The sequence below is a fragment of the Mauremys reevesii genome, linkage group 10 (genome assembly GCF_016161935.1).
Source record: "Mauremys reevesii isolate NIE-2019 linkage group 10, ASM1616193v1, whole genome shotgun sequence".
Lineage (NCBI taxonomy): Eukaryota > Metazoa > Chordata > Testudines > Geoemydidae > Mauremys > Mauremys reevesii.
Window position 1 is genome coordinate 79,603,561 of NC_052632.1, and position 19,048 is coordinate 79,622,608.

The 19,048-nt window shown below is 42.7% G+C and overlaps 1 protein-coding gene across 2 annotated transcripts in view; it reads right to left on the reverse strand.

Annotated features, from left to right (window-relative positions):
- CACNA1H (calcium voltage-gated channel subunit alpha1 H) overlaps positions 1 to 19,048 on the reverse strand; it is a 581,666-nt gene that overhangs the window by 511,396 nt on the left and 51,222 nt on the right. For both annotated transcript variants that reach the window (XM_039490763.1, XM_039490762.1), the window contains exon 3: positions 4,841 to 4,921. The gene's annotated coding sequence lies outside the window, so the exon portion shown is untranslated. The remainder of the gene's footprint in view (positions 1 to 4,840; positions 4,922 to 19,048) is intronic.

Sequence of the window (19,048 nt, forward strand, 5' to 3'; positions counted from 1 at the left end):
CCAGATGTGGCCCTCGGGCCAAAACGTTTATACCAGGGGTGGGCAAATACTATGGGGCTCATTCTGCATTACCTTGCGTCCGAATCTGACCTGTGCAAAGTGGCTGTAAAGCCATCAGTCCAGTCTGTTAGTGGTTTACAGCCCCTTTGCCCAAGTGGGAAGGACCATACAAGTTACAGGGCAACGTGCAAAGATTACACAACTCTGCCCTGTGTAGAATCAAGCCCTAACAATCATTTATTGGCTTTAAATGTAATCATCTGCCACACTAGGGTCACCAGATGTCCCGATTTTATAGGGACAGTCCTGATATTTGGGGCTTTTTCTTACATTACCCCCCATCCCCTGTCCTGATTTTTCACACTTGCTGTCTGGTCAGCCTACTCCACACTGGCAGGGACAGGGAATGGTATATCCTGAGGAAGGGGGCACAAAACTCCCCGCAATGACAGAGTCCAGGTGAGATACCTTCCTCTGTAAACAACAACTAGGGACAGACCCACCTTGTCCAGTTTGCAGCTTTGCAAACCACAAACTATTTTGGGGTTCACTAGACGGCCTGACTTAGCACCATCGTTAGTACTTATGTGCATGAACCTGTCCTGCCCTGCAATTTGAAGTTTATGAACAAGATTTTCAGATGGTGTAATCAACTCTGAATTCACACCAGCTGAAAATCTGATCCATGTTTGAAATCATGTTTTTCTAGCTAACAGGAATGCGTTAGGCATTACACTTAAGAGAACCCACCTCAAAAGTTGTTTGGGTGTAATGGATGCCATATATTTGTTAGTATGATATTCTTTTGTAGTATTTCCCCAATCCCAAAGCATTCCAGTTCAAGTCAAACTTCTGAAGCAACCATAGTCAGGGGAGGTATAAATTAGGCAGCAGATTTGCCCATCCCTACTACTAATGAAACTTGGCACTTATCTATCACTTTTCACATATCTATGTCTACTCACTTTACATGCATTAATAAATTGAGCCCCTCAATCAATAAGCCCCATTGACTTTAATGGGATTTAGATATGGACCTTATTAGTGCCCTGCATTGCAATGCTTTCCCATATTAGGGCTTCTGGGAGGTAGGTTGGTATCATTATCTGCACTGTACAGATAGAGCAACTCAGGCACAGGCAAGTTTAAGGCCATTGATTCTGGATACTTCCTTTTTTTTGTGTTCCCAACTTGAGACCTGTAGGGCCTGTTTTTCAGGCGTGCTGGACCCTCCCAAATCCAACGGAGGTCAACTGAGCCATAGGGACTCAGCGCCTATGGAAAACAGGCAGAGCAGGTCTTCAGCTGGACAAGCAAAAATGAAGGTAACCAAAATCAGCGAGCCCTTTTGAAAATGTAGCCCCACTCGATCACACAGCCTTCCTAGAAACAACGGGAGGGTTAAAAGCATCGTAATAAACTTTTCTCTCGATAGGTTCTTTTCAGTCAACTTGACATTAAGGCTGAATTTATTATTATTATTATCAACATGATCAGTGCCTAGGCGCCCCAGTCCTGGACCAACAGAAAACCTTCCTGGTACTTATTTTTTATCACGGATTTTTCTCTTTGGTATTAGGTTAATATCAACAATACTTGGTCCTGCTGTAAATGCCTTAAATAACCACATCTCAGCTTTACAAGGTCAAGCATTAATGAATAAAGGCTAAATGGCTTGCATAAGGTCAGTGGTAGAAGCAGGAATGGAACTCCTAAATTCCCAACATGTAGCTGTCAGTTTAACCTCTAAGCCATGGCCGTCTCTATGAATACTACCTATTGCAGCACGTGATGTGTTTTAAATCTGCAGAACAATTATAGCAACACATAAAACAGAGGAATGTTATGCAATTGCTGTGAAATCAAACACATAAAAAGACACAATTAGGTGCAATGCAAGACAGTACCAGTGCATTCAGCTCCTCTTTCATCTACCTTCCTAATCTCTAGCCTTTCTATTTCAAGCCGGCATCCATTCAACACTTGTTTTAGCAGATAGCTAGTCATTCTCAAGGTTAATACGTGCTCTCCTGGCAAAACAATTTGCAGTAACACAATATAAACTTATTTCTCTTTGTTCAGGAATGATACTGCCTGTAATCAAAAGACTACAATTCTGCATGATATATGCATTATTGGTGCTGCTTGCATAGGAAGATTTTTAATGGACCCAACGTTGTGTTAAGATTAGCATTTCGTTCTGGTGATTTTTAGAAAGAACGTTGACATGTATCATGAAGCTGGTTTCCTTTACCTTACAGTCAATACCCAAAGCCTCTACCTGTGAATAATGTTAATTCCAGTTTTATTAGAGAATTTTAAAGTGCATTTTTGTAACTTTTTTTGAGCAAGCAAACGTACCAACCATATTACCAACCAAGCAGATAAGGAGCAATGAAAGCCCAACTCAGACATACTTTAACAATTCATACAGTTTTATTGGGGAATCAATGAGCAGCTGTTTGAAGGCTGTTCCCCCATGGTAGAGATGAAGATTTCTACTGTGCAATTCAGAGCTGATGTGAAGGTGAAGTCAAGGAAGGGATATACACGTTGGAGTCTCAGATGGTGTAAATGATCGTAGCTCCGTTGACTTCAGTGAAGATACAATGATTTACGCCAGCTGAGGATGTGGCCCTGAATCTTTATTCTCCAGGTTACCTTTTCTGTTCCAGCCCTGGGGCCTGTTTCCACTTCACTGAAAGCAAAGGGAGCATTTCCACTGACTTCAGAGGGACTGACTCAAAGGCCAAATGGCCCAGATCTTCAAGGATATTTAGGCACATAATTCCCATTAATTTCAGTGGGAGTTACACACCTAAATACCTTTGATGATCTGGACCTATGTGAATAGTGAGCAAAGTCATTGCCATATGATTCCTGCATGGAGGCCTTGGAGGAATGAGCCACTGTTCTCAAATCAATCCCTAGTGGACAGATGGCACATCCCCAAACCCACCGTCATGCCTCTCTGGCACTCACAGCAGGAAGACCAGGAACTGATTGGTGATGGAGACCCAGAACAAGGTAAGGTGCCCCAGTGCAGTGTTGGAGAGATAAACGTGCACCAGGCACATCAAGAAGTGACTTCAGCTCCCTGAGATGACAAACTGGGACTTTTCCTAAGCACTAAAGTCACTTAGGGTCACACCCTGCAGCCTCTGAACATAGTTGTGGAAGGCCCTAATTCAGGAGAACCATTACGATCCTGCAGTGGGGGAGTGCTGGGGAGGGAGTGGCTCCAAGCCACGGAAAGGCCACACAACTTCAGTTTACATGAGCATTTTCTTTGGTTTCAATCCAACAGCATTTGCACCCTACCCCACCAACCTTCACTTTGAGTTTTGGGTTCCAGTGAACAACCCAGCAAGCCTGGAGTGGCTTCTCTCTCTTCCAGTCCACTCACAAGCCACAGTTACATAAAACACAGCAGAAAGGCTCTGCAGTAACTCCAACTGCTCCTCCATCCACAATGGTCAAGCCTCCCTTGGTGGGACTGCCAGGGCCACAGGGCCTGGTCAGTTTAAATTTCATACATAGTTATTTGCAGACAGTGATTATCTGTTCGGATTCAGTCTCACTTGCTGGTTCTCATGTGCTAGAATGAGGTCGTAATGTCGCATTTGCAAGCCAAGAGGAACATGTTGATTGGTTTAGAAAAAAAAATTGTTGGATTTTCTTTGTGGTTCAAATGCTGTGGAAATGTTTTTCTTGGTCTAAGGTGCTGTAAATGCTTGTTTTACCATAACTTAATCATTGGGCCAAATGTACCTGATCACATTCCTTGAATTTAGGGAACAGCCAGCCTGGACTCTGTCTCTTTAAACTGTGTATTTTATTAAATCATGTGCTGCCAAGATCCTCCTCCGATACAGAAATTATTTTGATAGCATCTTCATTATTTATACAGAAAAAATGAAAGGCACCTGAAAATAATGAGTCCAGTGGCAGAAATCCCAACGGACTGAGAGGAAAAGAGATTGTGTATGCCACAGAATTATTGAAAATGTCACTAAGTAAAATTAATTACAATCATTAAAAGTATCCATGATTATTCATCACCTACTTCTCAAAGGATTTAGGGCTGCTTTCCAGTCTTTAATCCACCTCAATCTGTGGGCTGCATAAAATTTTAGATTTACTCACACTGCAGTAGATTCCCCCCAATCAGATCGTCAGCACTGAGGTCAAGGGAGCGATGACAATTTATCCCTGCTAAGGGTCTGTTCCCGAGATCGGCTGCCCTGAGAGGGGAATGTTTTGACCCAGGCTAAGCTGAAGGGATGGTTCATGCATTACTGCACACATTGGACTTAAATACTTTGAGCTACTTGTCTTCACTTTCACGGGCCTTCCTGGCTTAGCCCCACCCGACCTCTCATTTGTCATCCGCTATTGAGATGTCAACTCCTGCCTGTGATCGGCCAATGGTTTGCCCACATTACATTTTCAAACAAGCATCTTCATGCTTTCTTCCAGGCTGCCCCTCAGCCTTGAGAGGAGCTCCCCATAAATACTCACAAAGCTCCCTCATTTTCCTCCTCCAAATCCCTCCTTATAACTCCCCTTTTCTGTGATGTCTATAACGCATTTGGGGACCATTAGACTCTGCTAGTGTGTTGAGACTATGGCCTATCGTGTTTGACCAATATTGTCTCCTTACTTCCTTTGGCTTCCTCGTCTGCCTGTCCGTGTCCATTTGTCGTCTCGTCTTATACTTGGATTGTAGGCTGTCTGGGGCATGGAATGTCTTTTTTTGTTCACAATGGAGTCCTAGTCCATGTCTCAGGCTCCTAGGTCCTAGAACAAGCAATGAGCACTAATACCCTTTTCAACTTACCTTTGATGCGAATGTTCAGAACACCAGCCCATCTAGGAAAACATTCATATTCAGGGCAGCAGATAAGCACATGCTTAAGTCCTATTAAAGACAAAGAGACATGGTTTATTACATGCTTATTACATGCTTAAGTGCTGTCCTGAATAGGGATGGATTTAAGCACGTGCTCTAGAGATTTTCTGGATTGGGACTGTTGATCAGAACAGAAGCAACATTCTAGCACAGAGGCTTCTCTGATTTCAAAACTAGGACACCTTTGAAACTTTCAGCTCTTTCTGCTTGCAGTAATTAAAACAGCTTTCTTTGTAAAAACCATCTTGTTTAGCTGTGGGGGAAAAAAATCTCCAAACACTAGGGCCATTAAATGCTTAACTTCTGCCTTATCACTATCCTCAGCCAGTCGGGAGCCCAGGAATAATTCCATATTCTCAGCAAGGACAATTGTTTCATGCTTATATCCCAAACTAAGATGGTATTTCATAATGTTTTACTTATAAAGCTGCTTCATCAAAGGTATCCCTCAAAGGTTTTCTCTTCCACAGGCAGCAAACAGAACTGCAAAAAAAACAAAAACAAAAGCTCTTGGCTCCTCCCCCCGCCCCACTATCTGTAACTGCTTTGCAACTCCTGGACCCAAGACCAGCGTGTGGGTGGGTAGTGCAATGAAGACACCATATAAAGACTGCGATCAGAACTGCAAATGGGATTTTATCTCTGTGTCATAACTGTTTCCCCTCTCTCTTTGAGTACACACTATGTATGGGGTCGTGATAGCTACATAATGAGCCGCAGAGCCATGTGATAAATTGCAGTCATCCTGTACCTTTGGCCTCCACACACAAGTCTGCCCAGTAATTCATCTCCACCAGGATTAGAATCATAGGGTTAGAAGGAACCATAAGTCTAACCCTTTGCCAAGATGCAGGATTTATTGTCTTCACTTCTAAAACTACAAGGCTCTCAAAGAGCCGCCATTTTATAAAACGCAACCTGCCACAACACTATTTCCATTCTCCTATCCCACCCCTCTCTGAAAAGGGGGCTTTCTCCCCAAAAACGTACCTGTCTATCTTACGGTTATACAGTCGCCCATCACTGTAGCAGGTCAAGGCCAATTTTTAAAGGGGTTTAGGCACTTAGAGATGCAGGATCCTAGTGGGATTTTCAAAAGCACTACATGTGTATCTGCATCTTTCGGGGCCTAAATACACCTTTAAAAATTTGGCACCGAGAGACTTCCATGTAAAACCATTAACATGCAACATCTGTAGTGAACTTCATGTAGCCTCTGGCACGTCTCCCTTTTCAGGGTAAAATCTCCGTCTGAGGGAACGGGAAGTATTTTGTTTTTGGTTTTAGTTGGGTTTTTGGTTGGTTGGCCTCCAGCCCAGTGTACTATTCTGTCCTGTACTAATGATGGGATTAAGATCCAATATTAAATGACCATTCAAGGTTAGGAATTGAAACGTTATATCACTGGAAAGAGGAGATCCCCAATTTTCCAACTCCAGCACTTGCTTCTAACCCTGATACATCAGACTGGATGGTTTTGATGTTTGTTTGTATAGAAGAACTATTTTAGGTCAGTTTTAGAGAAGCGTTAGGAGACATCTTTCTCTTCCTCCGAGATGCGCACAGTTGGACTCGCTGATTCAGGCTTTTGAGCCAACACTTTCAGAAAGTGGCTTCTGATTTTGGGTGCTTCCATTTTTGAATGTTCAGCCTAAGGAGACTTGGGCCTAATTTTCGGAAGGGTTGAGCACCCATCATTCCAACTGCAGTCGGAGTTGCAGGTGCTCAATGACTGAAAATCAGGCCCAAGGAACATTGAGCATGGAAGAACTATGGCATCCAAAATTAGTGGTCACTTTTGAAAATTTTGGCATTGACTTTAAGGGATAGACAAATATATAAAGGGACTAATTTTTGTAACACTCCTACAGATCTTCAAGTCATTAGAAATATTATATGATAACTCTTTTGGGGGTATTTTTGTTCATGGTTGAAATTTTTAATACTGTAATTAGAACGAAACAAGAAAATTCTAAATAAAAATGACATTAAGATAGAGTTAAGGTTGAGAGCACATAATTCAGGGTAAAATACATTACACGGAAGTTGTAATTATACCAAAACCAAACATTATAAATCCAAGATCTTGACAGTTAGGGTTAACCTTAAAAAAACCAAATATGTTAAGGTATGAAAATGTAGACTTAAGGCACCCAAACAACCTTAATTCTGCCCTGCAGAAATGGGAATGGGAAATGGAAAAAAAAATGAATGCATTTTTTAAAAGCAGTTTAATTCAACCTGGGGTAACAGCAGTATTATGTACTAATCATAAATGTCTGGTTATTCCATGGCACGTTTGTGTAGGTGTATCTATTTATTTACATTAGTGGCAGAAATGTTTATGCTATTTTATGCTGTACTTTCAGTATCTGAGATATTGTCTAATTTCAATGCTTGAAACTCCTGCTATCTCTGATGGGAGTTACATCTCTTATCCCCTTAACAGCAGGATCAAGCCCTTTGAGGTGAGAATGCAATTAAGATCCATAAATCTGAAGCTTTTTCCTCATCTTTGTGAACAAGAAGGGATTTTTTTTTTAAGTTGTTGTTTCACATTTGTAAGAAAGAAAGACAGACAAGATCTGGTGGGAAGGTTGCCTAGCAACCCACGCTGGACTCTAAGACTATTAAATGTAAAAGATAAGATGCAAAAACTAATTTAAAATAATGTTATCGGTCTCACCTGACAAGGACCAAACAGTTCTGATAACGAAGCTACCGTCCTTATCAGCGAGGGTCTGACTAGTGCAGAGCTCTGTACTGCAAGGGGAATATTGCCCCCGTTTTTATGCATTTTATGCTTTATTAACCCAAAAGGCTACTTGGGTTTGATACTTTTCTGAGCTGCATTCAATTGCAGTGTCTGAATTGGACTCAGATGGGGAAGAATCATGAACTTCCCAAATCTGCACCCAGGTGACACTGGGCCATTTGCCACCCAGAAAACTGGACCATTTATTTAATGAGTAGCTATGTCCTTGTCCTTCTGTTGCCCCTTCCTCCTGAGTATCTCAGAACATGTTACACACATTAATTAAGACTTTGTGAGGAAGGTAAATATAATGCTGCTCCCTATAGACTTGCGCCTGCCCCGACAGAAGTCATGGGGTGAAATCCTGGTTCCACTGAAGTCAGCAGGAGTTTGCCATTGACTTTAATGGGGCCAGGATTTCACCCATGGATATCAATGCCCAACACCTTTGAAAACTGAGCCACAAGCAACCTTGTTACCCCTCTTCCAAACCCCTCCTTAAAACTCACTTCTTTCTTTTAGCCTTGCATCAAAGATCTCCTCTCCAGAGATACCCATTCCCACTAGTACACCTGGTTCCAGTCTGTCCTAAGCATGTATTTCTAAGGTGCCAATCCCAGTCATATCTACCCTAACTTACACCCTGTGATTGGCCCCAGAACATAGGAACAGCACTTTAAGCCATTTTAAGCCTCCCAAGCAGACCGATGGGAGAACTGAGAATCAGACCCCATAAGTCTTGACCCTCAGTCTCCTGCTCTGACCCCACACATCCTCAGGTTTTCTGAGTTGCAAAATGGTCATTTCTAACCTGCATAAATTGCCCTTTTAAAGGTTCTTTCTACAGCTGCCTGGAAAATGTTTCCCCCTTCCCACTGTGAAAAATTTCCACTTTTCATCAGAAAACTGAAAAGTTTGTTTGTTTTCAGTTTCCCAACAAAAACTCGAAATTACCACAGAAAGCAGAGGCGTCTTTGCAAAAAACTTCCTTTAGTTGAAAACCCAATTTTCCACCAGAAAGAGCTTGGATGGAAAATGTTCAGCCAGCCCTAGCTCTTTGTGGAAACCAGAGAAAAATTAATAAATAAGACCAACCCACAACATTTCCCCCCATTTTCACAAAAACTGTCCCAATGCAGAATGTTTCTTTTCCCGACCACATTGCCACGGTTAAGACACTGTCTTTCTCAGAGGAAAGAGTTTGATCACGTTCTGCTTTGATATGACGCTGGACGCCTTGATTACTGTTTCACAGGGAATCCCATCTCACATGTGCTCCCTCTGTCTCTCTCTCATTATTTCCCTTCCAGACCTACTGTTCTGCTTTATAGCAAACCCTAGAACAGTGATCCTGTGCTGGCTGTCTCTCGCTCTCTCTTTTTTTCAAACACTTTGTTACTTAAAAGTCATTTTGACCCTTAAGGTTTCTTTTATAGCTTTGTATTTTGTTCGGCTATGGGTTTCCCTTTCATCTCCTTTTGCCTTTCATTCGGAAGGTTGCCCCTTTCTAACCAGACCAAATGGAATAAAATCACATCTACCTGCAAACAGAAGTATCTGGCAGCCTTTCCCCTCACCTGCTGTTAAGAGAGACAACTCACTTCTGGGATGCCTAGTTACAGAACAGGATGATAGAGATAAAAAGATCCTCTTTCACAACAATGCGCATTCCATTTCATTCCTTACACACACAGAGAGTAGTTGAAGGATCTGCTGCAGTTTCCCAGCATGCTGATTGTGTCAAAGGCCCAAGGATCAATCAATAAATTGAACCAATTGTTAGGATGCTAAAGACTGATTATGCCTGTTGAGTATGCTCCCACTAGGGGGGAGTTTGGAATCACACTGGCCCACAGAATCTCACATAGGTGCCTAGAGAAGGAATGTGTCCAATATAGCAACGTTCCTCTCCGCTCCCTTGGCAGCGTCAGCAGTGAGCAATCCCCCTATTCAGGAAAGTATTGAGGGCAGAGAATCTGGAAATGGAATTACAAGCATTTGTCATCTTACTAGTCGTGTTCATACTATATGTGGCTGGACAGAAGCTGATTGCCAGAAGCTGGGACTGGACAACCAGGGATGGATCACTCAAGAAATTGCCCTGTTCAGTTCATTCTCTCTGAAGCATCTGGCATGGGACACTGGTGGAAGACAGGATACTGGGCTAGATTCTTATGTTCTTATGAAACTATGGTTAGAGGTAACTTTCTTAGCTTAGCAAACCATACATAACATAACCAAATCGTCTATACTCTACTCTAGGTGTCTTGCTGGCCTTCCCTTTCATTGCTTATTTACCCAAGGTACCTTTATCTTAACAGAAGCTGCTCTCTCTTCTCTTTTTTGGTAACTGGCTTAATCTTCTTGCTGGATTCTTTAACTGACGATAAGGGTCAGTACTTGTGATGTTTGGGATTGTTTCCATTCTGGTGGCACCCAACTCTGGGCTTGTAACATACTATGCGGTAACTACATGGATCGGGTGCACAGAAGAGGAATAGTATCAGAGGGGTAGCTGTGTTAGTCTGTATCCAGAAAAACAACGAGGAGTCCAGTGGCACCTTAAAGACTAACAGATTTATTTGGGCATAAGCTTTCATGGGTAAAAAAACCCCACTTCTTCAGATGCATGGAGTGAATATTACAGAAACAGGCATAAAATATATATTTATAATATAATAGAAAATATATTTATGCTTGTTTCTGTAATTTTCGCTCCAGGCATCTGAAGAAGAAGAGGAATGGCTTGTTACAAAGGCCCATGATGAAGGATTCTCTCAACGTGCTATGTGGCTATGGAATAGTCTCTCAACCCTCATTGCTTGGGATGTTTGAAATGAGACAGGATGAAAATGCACTTTTGGGAATGGTGCTGTGTTGGCTCATGTCAGTGAGACGGGTTGGATGACTTAGTAGGTCTTTTCCATATCTTATTTCTGTGATGCTTTTAAAATGTGTGACAAAGACTTAAATGGACGCTCGCAGAGCAGCAGAGAAGAATATGAGGCTGGATTAATTTCTTTAGCATAAATGATGCTTCTTACAACTTCAGTCTCAAGATGTATAGTTTATGTCTGTCTGTCTCAGCATTTCTTAAGTGCCTGTCTCTGCAATAACTATAAAATAACGATGATTCTCCAAAGGGGAGTCACTTCTCTGTCCCGCTTCTGGCCTCCATGCCGAGGTATGGCTTTGAGTGCATTGCTGAATTTTCTACTCCTTAGTTTCTTTCAGGACTGTGATGATGAAGAGATGCTTTTTAATGTTGGATCTTGGCTCTCCTTTGGGAGATCATTCCAGAGCATAGCATTCTATCACCAGCTCCCTCAAGTTGATATCTGGGCTCCATTGGTCCCAGTGAGCAGGATGATTGCAGAGGCCAGGCAGGAGCCAGAAAAGAGCGGGGGGGGGAGGGGGGGTCTCCGAGATGCCCAGAGGAGACAAATTCATGAACTGCTGTGTGTTCATTGAATGAAAGGCATAGATGGGGGATCTTCTTGCCAGCTAGAGATGGAAAAGGGCATTTTGGGGGATTGTATCAACAATTTAGAGAACTTGAAAAAGAGAAAATTTCTAATTTACGAGGGATGGAAGAAGGGTTTGGCCTAAAATGAGTAATGTCTCTGAATCATGCAGCGTTGAGAGGTCTGCATAGCAGAGAGCGTCTCTCAACACACACTAGCTGTGTGAAAGGGAATGCGAAATGAAGCTTAAGCAGTTTAATTGTGTTTGGTTAGTATCTAGTGCTGTGCAAGGATGTCAGATTGAGAACCCTGGAGTGTAAAATCCTCTGTTTATCCACTGAAAAGGTATCATCTCACAGGCAGTGGCAATTCAAGCTGCCTTCCCAGAAATGTGCATGAAGCTTGACTTCCCAGTCCTGCTCATCCTGGGAGAGCGGTATTCAGTCTGAGCTCCTGCCCATGCCTTCGGCATTGTCCAAGCCCGGATAAGATTGCCAACATGCCTGTCAGCTCAACCGTGCCACTTGAAGTCGGGACCCGCCAGGCATGACTGGCAGGTCCGCTAGTCCCGGGCTCCGGTGACTGCCACAGGCATGGAGCTCCACCGGGAAATGAGACTCCCAGGATGCTTGGCCCGCCTAGAGCCTTTTCTGTCTGTAAGCCACCAAACAGCCATTGGATGGTATCAGCCTTGGATCAGTAGTGACTAGAAATGATCATCCTAGAGTTGAAAGGTTCCCTGGCCCAGTACCAAAGCCTTGGGCTATAACAAGGAGCACATTGGCACTAGTGTGCCGACGAAGGTCTGAACTGGCTAGCTACTGAGCTCCTTCAGCAAGGTGCCAAGAACCAAGGAAGCCTGAGTAGTCTGGCAAATTGCAGAATAGGACCTTCAATTACGTTTTCAGTTGAAAACAAAAATCAAAGTTTGCTGGCATGTGGCAATGACCCTTTAATTTGTTTTTCACTGCGTTTATGGAAGAGCACAAGACAAACCCATGCAGAAAGAATGGATGTTGAAACCAAAGCTTCCCGCACTGTGGTGGTGTTCCTTTGTTCCACGGAAAATTGAAAACAAAAAACCCCGTAATATCTCAGGGCAGTATATTCTTTTATTCAATTAACACTTTAAGTGCAGATAATTTATTTAGGACATTTACATTTAATTTGAGTCTAATTGGATTGTTATGGTATTTTAAAATGCCAATTGATTATTCAAAATAGATCTACTGTATCGAGTCCTTACAAGCACATATGGGAGGCATATTTTACTGCAGAGATGCTAAAGCTTCAATAAATGTTTTTAATAATCTCAAATGGTATTTAACACAGAAGGAGCAAGCTGTCATTTTAAATCTAAAGAGACACATCGACTGGCAAATAATTGCTGTGGTTATTGCATATTACACAAATGCCAGCTGACTTGTACATAGTTTTCTCTCTGATATATTTTGAATAATTAATTAGTTTTTAATTGGCATAAAGCAACCACCCTATTGAATCTATGTTGAATCCTTGTTCGAAACTAGTCACGGGCAAGAATGCGGAATGTTAGCACTTCAAGTTGGACCGTAGAAGCGGCAGAAGTTCTGAAACAGGAATTTCCCTATAGACTATCCCGAATGCAGTTGGATTGTACTATGGGAGACAGGGGTGCTCATCACTTAGCTGGACTGGGCCACTTAGAGAAGGGATGTGGGAGCACACATTGCTGCTCTCTTGGAAAGGAGCAACAGGTGACCTCAGCTGGCATGCCTGCAGCGTATATGCTACTTGGCTGGAAGCGGCCTTGATTCAAGGGCTAAGTTGGAATCTTGCTCTATAGCTGTGCAGGTTCTAAGCAGCTCTCTTTTCCCCTGTCTGTACCTCCATGCAACACAAGACAGCACTGACCCTTCGAATATTGTTCCCAGCTGCCCCACAGAGCCGGGATACTGCACTTCATTATTATAGTAACTTTCTAGTCTTGGGTAGCGTACATATTCCTCTGGATTGCTTTGCATGTATCCCCTGCATTGCTTCTGGAGGGTGTTATTTTCAAACATTTTGCATTGCCATTCATTGAATTGCCTGTATATATTCCCAATTATACATCACACACAAATATCCAATCACAACTGTTTTAAAAAGAAAAGGCACCGCATTTCATCTTTAGGTGCCTTTCCCTGTGTTAGGTGTGGGTGTCAACAGGTGCCAGATGACATCAGTGTATCCCAAAGTTAATGGTATCTTTGCAAAAAACAACAACAAAAAACCCTCAAAGTGGGTAAGAAAGCAAGTTGTTTTCTTTATAAATAAAACTTAAAATATATAAATGCTGAGATCATAGCTAAATGCTGCCGGATATCTTGTCTGGCCAACTGAATTTTAAAGCTTGGCATTTATGTTTCTGAAAGCCTTCCATACAATCTGTCATTTAGTCAGTTTTCCTGTTATGCAGCATGGGATGTGAAATTTCTATCCATAACGAGATTTCTGATTGACAAGTATGTTTTTTATATATGGATCTGAATTTGTATTTATCTATAACAGGATTTCAACATTGTGAGGGGGCTTGTTTTTGTTTTTTTTGATTGACAATCTTTCTCCAAGAATTTTAGCCATTCGTAAACCGCATTACATAGTCTGTGAAAATGAAGCACTTAAAAGATGTCAAGGGCTGGCACAGTTTTCCTAGAATATTCAGATATTTTTATTTTTAAGTGAGGAAATTATAGGGAACACATATTCATGTGCATGAGATATGAGCGAACAGCGTGACTAGTATTTAACGAGAGGTGGACCCTAAACAAAGCCTTGAATTCAAATACCCCAGGCTCTAGGAAATCAAATTCTGCAAATCGTCTCTGTAATGGCCCAGAACCTAGGCTCAACTCCTGGCCCCACTGAAATGAAGGGCAAAACTCCGACAGACTTCAAATAAGGCCATGGTTTGACCCCCAGGATCTCAGTTGGCTGGAGTTCCAGGCTGTTTGAATATGGATTCCAAACCTTGCTACTTAAACTCATCTCCGGACTTAACTTCTTTACTTTCTCTCTCTGTCTCCTTGCCCCTCCTCATTCAATCATCACATGGCTGTAGATGCTAACTTGGGTGACAAGGACATTGCTGTTGCTTCATCTAGAGAAATTCTGGATTTCCTAAGTAATAAGCCCTTCTGTAGCAGTGGCTGCTACCATTGTAGCTAATATAAAGAGTCGCTGGAGCAGTAGTAAGCAGACAATGTAGAAATTCAGGCAGCACTGCTAATTCTGCTGCATAAAAGGCCTGAAGCAGCAACCTGGAGTTTACTTAAACTCAGAGATGTAGGGAGATAAAGCAATCAGAGACAAGACTTTGGGAAGCTGTAACCCACCTGTATCTTTCTTTTTTAAATGCAGTGAAACCCGCTTTAAGCAACCACTCAAGGGAGACACAAATCTAGGTCACTCAACACAGGTGATCTTCAAAATAGAAGTAATGCAGAATTGCACATTTGGGAGTATTTTGAGTTGATCTCTTAGGTAAGAGATTGCCAAAGTAGGATGGAATTTTGTACCGGTTTCACTGTAAATATTTTATTTTACGCATCATAAAAATCACTTGTTCTGAGCCATCTTCACACAGAGTAATCCCAGTCACTTTGCATGAGACATAGTCACGAGTTTCTTGTGTTTATCAGAGCTATTTGAACATCTTAGATCTGCAAAACAATGATGGGAGTCTTGTGCGCCAAGATTTCTAACCCCGCCCCCACCATACACAAGGATTTCTGGGACTTCCTGCTTCTGGGTAAACTGTAAAAACAGCATAAGTCTTTCTTGCAATGAACTACTTAGATTAAACTCTTTGGCAGGGGGATAGATCCTGAGGTGGCATGAACTAATTTCAATGGAGCTGCGCTGATTTAGACCAACTGCAGATACAGCCCTAGAACTTCTGTCCGAAAGCTGAACCAAACCTGAATTGAACCTTTATGGAACACACACACACACACACACACACACACACACACACACACACACACACACACACACACACACACACAGAGAGAGCTTAAATCACTTTCCATTCCCAAGATTTTTCACTTTCATTCTTCTCCTCACTTCCATGATACAGCCTGGACTAGGAACAGAAGTGCCACAATATCACCAAAAAGGCTCTTCTGACATCTCCTGGCTTCTGCTTGATTGGAAGAATCCAAGGGATAGTCTGTTCCTGGGACAGCGCCAGCCCAACTTCATGAACTCAAGAGGTTTTGCATCTCAAATCAAGTTACAAGAAGCATCTCAACTTTTGAGAGCTCATTCAAAGACAAACAACTCTATGCACTACAGAGCAACCCAAGCCAAAAGGATCATGGTGAATGGGAACTTCTCCATCGTTTGGGATGGGGCTTAGTGTTCCACTTCTAGACCTCCTGATTTTAAAAATATATTAGAATATTTCATTGTAACAATCCAACCCACTGCATCCTGTAATAGTGCCACTACACTGACAAGTGCAGAGTCCTGCACTTAGGATGGAAGAATTCCATGCACGGCTACAGGCTGGGGACCGACTGGCTAAGCAGCAGTTCTGCAGAACTGGACCTGGGGATTACAATGGATGAGAAGCTGGATATGAGTCAGCAGTGTGCCCTTGTTGCAAAGAAGGCTAATGGCGTATTGGGCTACATTAGTAGGAGCATTGCCAGCAGATCTAGGGAAGTGATTATTCCCCTCTATTTGGCACTGGTGAGGTCACATATGGAGTATTGTGTCCAGTTTTGGGCTCCCCACTACAGAAGGGATGTAGACAAATTGGAGAGAGTCCAGCGGAGGGCAAAAAAATGATTAGGGGGCTGGGGCACATGACTTAGGAGGAGAGGCTGAAGGAAGTGGGGTTATTTAGTCTGCAGAAGAGAAGAGTGAGGGGGGATTTAATAGCAGCCTTCAACCACCTAAATGGGGGTTCCAAAGAGGATGGAGCTCGGCTGTTCTCAGTGGTGGCAGATGACAGAACAAGGAGCAATAGTCTCAAGTTGCAGTGGGGGAGGTCTAGGTTGGATATTAGGAAACATTATTTCACTAAGAGGGTGGTGAAGCACTGGAATGGGTTACCTAGGGAGATGGGGGAATCTCCATTCTTGGAGGTTTTTAAGGCCTGGCTTGACAAAGCCCTGGCTGGGATTGGTCCTGCTTTGAGCAGGGGGTTGAACTAGAGGACCTCCTGAGGTCTTTTCCAACCCTAATCTTCTATGATTCTATGATCCTATAATGGAAATTACTGCAAGAGTTTTCATGAAAGCTGAGGCACTAAATTCTCTAAAAAATGTGGATTGGATCCCATGTTCCCATCAGCCCCTTCTGAGGGTCACTCAGCAGTACAAACAGGCTGTGACCCTCCATGCAGGCATCCATCCTACAAGACATATGATTGCAACCATAAATGGGGGAATATAGGAAGCCGGGGGATAGAACCCCCGCCCCTACCCCATCCCAGGATCTAAGGATCCCTTAGTCAATCCTGAAAACATTTCAGCATGTGCCTAATTTTACTATTGATTTTGAGGGGAGAAAGCATGTGAGTCACATTAAGCATGTACTTACCTCAATACAGGACAATCTGAGAACTACTATCTCCTTAGAGTTCTGAGTTTAAGTAAACTGCAGGTTCCTACTTCAAGCCTTTTAGCACCACAATTATTGGCAAGATTGGAGCCTCAAGGTCATCTGTTTAGATGCTTTCTTTCAAAGTTATTTGCTTTTGCGCTGGCCCTATAAATTTCAAGACACCTCATCCTTCCAGATGTTGGCTGATAGGGAGAAATTAAAAATGGAAGAAAGCAACACATCCATGTTTCCATTATAAGACCCTGCCTGGGTTCATTGTTATCTATACTACTGAATGTATTGAAAATGGGACACAAATGTATTCCGGTCAGTATTTACCATTGGGCCCAGTGTTGGGTAACCCTTTGAAGGCAGTGGGCCTGGACGTATGAAAGTTCTTAGGCCATGCAGTTGGCTGGCAGGCTGGAGAATACCAGCGTCCTAAGGATTAACAACATGTAGTGCCAGAAAGTCAGTGATATAAGGTAATTTCATCAGGGCAATTCTCCTGACAAGCAGCTACACTGGTTGAAGAAGTAAATGGTACTGTTAATCACAATCAGATTTTGAAGAGTTTAAACCAAATGCTTGGGAGACTCAGGCTTCGCACAGCAAAAGATAAAGCAGCAATAAAAGAAGGCATGATTCAGCGAGGCGAGCTTACGGAGCCCAAAGCCCCAACCACTTCCCACACTCCAACAAAGTTACAATGGAAGGCGCTTTTCCAGGCTACACAGTCATACTACAAGAGATAATGACGGGCAATTTAATTTTATGTTGCACGCATCAAGGCATCAATCAAGCAGTTGTAAATTAGTATAAATGCTATTCATTTTGTCTGTAAGTCAACAGCATACTGTATATCTTAAGTTATGCTTTCAATGCTTGCATAACATTAAATTCAAAACCACTGGCAGCTGTTCTCTATCATTATCACACTGTGCTATAGATGGCTGTTTGTGTTTCTTTTTAATATTTCAGTAAAAAATAAGCCACACAGGTCAAGATCCTCAGCTGGTGTAAAATTGATGTAGCTCCCCTGAAGCTACACCAGTTTACACCAGCTGTGGCTTTGGCCCTATAGTTTTAAAGGGCTAAAGGTTTGTGGCATATATTGCTAGGTATGTGCAGTTTTCATGGCCATTCACACGAGGGAGCCACTTGATATTACTTCCATCTCAGTATAATGCTAGCTGCCAACTACAGACCTGATCCGACATGCATTCTCTGCGCATGGAACTTCCTTTAGAAGTCACTGGGAATTCTGTGCGTGACGTGCCTACAGGATCTGGACCCCTTAATTTCTACTAGGAGATCCATTCTTAATTCTAGATTATCAAGAGACAGCTAGTTTTATGTCCCAGCCACTCAGTTTCTTTTGCCGATTTGAATAGGTGGACAACCTTCTCACCACCACACAAATGGTAGTGTGGGGCTGGCTGGTGTCTGCATCCTCTATTGACCTGCATTCTTGGTTATTTATAGGTTCAATAAACTTGCAAGTCAGCCCTCTGGCCTCCCTAGCCGCACGTAGCAGCCTGATTAAGTGTGGCTGGTGGAAGATAACCGAGTATGGAATAAGATGCTTCTCTTTGCTGGTACCATTCACAGCAGCTCAGTGTAAGCCCTTTTTCTTTCCTCTATGAGGCTGTTCCAGAACAAAAGGCCCAGCATTCTAAACTACTTTGTAGTCTCTCAGGTTGCAATCTGGAGAGTGGGAGGGGGGGTTCTGCAGAGAGCAAGCTAATCTACATTAACCCAAAACAATAAAGCAAACAGAAATGGTACAATTATCTCAACAGGAAATTAACGACTTTGAATATTTGGCTTGAGGTGGTGAGTTACTTAAAAATACAGGGTCAGGCCCTCAGCTGATATAAATCCTCATAGCCCCACTTTCTTCACTGAAGCCGCACTGATTGATACCAGCTGAAGAGCTCGCCCACAAATTTGAAATTCCAGACCCAGAAAGAAAAAGCGCCTGAGCTGTGAAGCTGCAATATCAAAAGAATAAAAAAAAAAAAAACTTTCCAAATGTTTAGGACAGTGGAACAGTAGGCAGATTATTTCAGACTATTTATGATCCCCATTTCCATTTGCCATTCCGTGTTAATGGAAAGGGCTAACCCTTCTCCACCCCTCCTGAGCAATCCATCATGGGGAGCCCTTCGAGATCAGAGTTTTCTGCCGAATGCTTTCGCGTCTGTTTAGACAAACAAGGACTGTGACAGGGCCGGGAGAGAGCAATTGGCATCGATACAGATTCCACTGCGTTCGGGCCAACATAGCTTCCGAGTCAGCTAGGAAGGGCAGACATTGGAAATTTTTACTTACCCTTATACT